This window comes from Mus caroli, chromosome X, assembly GCF_900094665.2.
Source record: "Mus caroli chromosome X, CAROLI_EIJ_v1.1, whole genome shotgun sequence".
Classification (NCBI taxonomy): Eukaryota; Metazoa; Chordata; class Mammalia; order Rodentia; family Muridae; genus Mus; species Mus caroli.
In genome coordinates, this window is record NC_034589.1 from 40,437,676 (window position 1) to 40,440,619 (window position 2,944).

General features: G+C 40.2%; 1 pseudogene; it reads left to right on the plus strand.

The window, feature by feature from the left end:
* Positions 1-1,269: 1,269 nt before the first annotated feature.
* On the plus strand, positions 1,270-2,180 carry LOC110287534 (annotated as a pseudogene).
* The last annotated feature ends 764 nt before the right edge of the window (positions 2,181-2,944 follow it).

Consider the following 2,944-nt stretch of genomic DNA (forward strand, 5'->3'; position numbering starts at 1 on the left):
TCTATAAACTGTCTCAAGTGTAGAACTTGATTGAGGAACCAACCAACACTCTATGTTCATGACCAGAACTAGACTTTGGTTTATGTGACCTTAAATTTTGAAGCTTATATGTCTCAAGGAAGAATTTAGTAGTTAAAACGGTAAATCTGATTGAGTGTTAGGAGCCATTTTGCATGATTCTGTGAAAGCCTGCCTGTCAGACAGAGTCAGGCCAAGGTCTGCTGGCAGATTTCCTGGCCTAATAAGAGGAGATACACTTGAAGCTCAAGATGAGGGGCTCAATATTCTGTTAATCTTGGAGGAAGAAATAGGGAGGAACAGGGAGGCTTCTGGATGGGAATGGATATCCAATGTACATTAGCCATTGTCTCTGCTAGTTTGTGACTTTGTTTCCCATGATACCATAAAGTATGTAAAGCCTAAGAGAATAAACTCAGACTGCTGCAGCACTGTCCAGCCAGACCTCCTGATTTCTAACCTTTGTCTGACGTCTTCTTTTCCATCTTTTCTATAATCATCCTCACTCTCCCATCAGAAGACTGTTCGGCCTTACATCTGTGGGACCAGTGCAGGTGAGTCAGAATATTTTAATCCATTACTGAGGTGACTCACTCCAACACTCCTCTTGTCTTTGGTGCCTGAGTGATGCTACTTGGGCCCTGCCACCCTAAAACCTGATTACTCTTTTTGCTTTGAGATTCCCCATTCAATTGTAGCAGTTCTCAATGTAAGACCTAGCCTTCAGAGAAGAGAAATTAGAGTTCTTGTAGAATGCCAAAATTCTCACAAATTTATTTCTTACAGCATTGATGAACTATGGTATGTCTCCTAACCACCCCCTCCCCCCATTGTGGCTGAGTTGACATTAAGTTACCAACTCATTGTGACATTCTAATATTCCTGAATTCTTAAATCTGTCTCTGTACCTTGGCAGATTTGTAATTTCCAGTTCACCAGTTTCAGCCTATCTTTAAAGCCAAGTTTCAACCATACAACCTAACTGCCTTTTGTAACTCTATGGCCTACATTTAAAAAAAATTTTTTTTCTACTTAGTCAGTCCATATTAATAGATTCTGCCTGATCCATGTTTATGCTCCTCCCAACATTGTCTTATAGTCTTAGTATCCATCTCCATATTTTCTCTCACAGCAGAATCTTGTGAAATGAGACACCTCAAGTAAATATGTTGAAATTCTGCATATCTCTTCATGGATCACACTTTGAACTTTATATTTATAGGTCATTTAAGACTTGATAGTGGCCAATCTCCTCCAGTGTGTGTGCCCGGCCACCTGGTTGTCATGGAGGCAGTCTTAACTGAAGAACTTGAGGAGGAGGAACAGCTGGTAAGATAGCACCGAAAGAAGAAGGAGCTGCAAGCCAAAATTCAAGGAATGAAGAACGCTGGTCCCAAAAACAACAAAAAGATAAGGAAACAACTCAAGGAAGATGTTGCTAAGTTGGAGAGAGAAATGGAGCAAAAACACAGGGAGGAACTGAACCAACTGAAGCTGACTTTCAAGGATAGTAAGGTAGATTCTGTTGCTGTTAACATTTCAAACTTGGTACTTGAGAATCAACCACCTCAGATTTCAAAAGTACAAAAGAGACGGGAAAAGAAGGCTGCATTGGAAAAGGAGCAGGAAGAAAGGATAGCAGAGGCTAAAATTAAAAACTTATCGGGAGTCAGACATCTTGAGAGTGAAAAAACTTGCTCAAATATTGGCAGCCAGAGAATTGGAAATTAAACATATTCCATCTGATGGTCATTGTATGTATAGAGTTCTTGAGGATCAACTGAGAGAACAAGACTGTGCTCTGACTGTGGCTACCCTAAGGAGGCAGGCTGCTGAGTACATGCAAAGCCATTCAGATGACTTCCTGCCGCTTCTAACAAACCTCAGCACAGGAGATATGTACACACCAGAAGAGTTTGGGAAGTATTGTGATGATATTGTAAACACAGCGGCATGGGGCAGTCAGCTTGAGCTAAGAGCTCTGTCTCACATCTTACAAACACCAATAGAGATACTACACGCAGATGTTCCTCCTATTAGTTGGTGAAGAGTATCCTAGGAATCCATTAGTACTAGTATACATGAGGCATGCGTATAGCTTAGGAGAACATTACATTTCTGTTACACAGTTGGTGAACTAGGCTACTGAAAATTGCAACTAGTTTACAAAATGTTACACTGTATTATAGCGTGTGCCAATCTACCAAGTGCTAGATTGTTGTAAATGCTACTGAAAAGCACAACTACCTTAAATGAGTTTTATGAATAAGCTTACTAAAAGCTTTTAAGAAATACATTGGATTAACTTTAACCAGTGCTCTCTTAATGGCAGTTTTAGAACTTAAAATCTATTGTGGAAAACGTCATTATAGGCCAAGATGTTACTCTTTGTGCTCATTAATTTTAGTTGTCCTGCACATTCTGGTTTGGAATAAATTTGTTTTAAATCCCCCCCCAGCTTTATGTTCTAAAAATAAAGATTCCAATTTAATTTCTCTTAAAAGTGAGAAGACTTGGTTTCTGTCATGATCAGAACATATTGTAGTGACAGCAGGTTTATCAATGCTTGTAAAGTGCTCGTGATCCCAGTGACTTTGGTATGACTAGGGTCAGGGGTGGTAAAATCAGTACAGGAGAATTGTACATGGAATGACTCATGTTACTGGGATTTTCAATCACTTCAAACAGTATTCTTTGTAGGAGAGTTGTGCCCACACACAAGTCTGTTTGCTGTTCTTTTTTTAATATTTTTATTACGTATTTTCCTCAATTACATTTCCAATGCTATCCCAAAAGTCCCCCATACCCTCCCCCCCACTCCCCTACCCACCCATTCCCACTTTTTGGCCCTGGCGTTCCCCTGTACTGGGGCATATAAAGTTTGTGTGTCCAATGGGCCTCTCTTTCCACTGATGGCCGAGTAGGC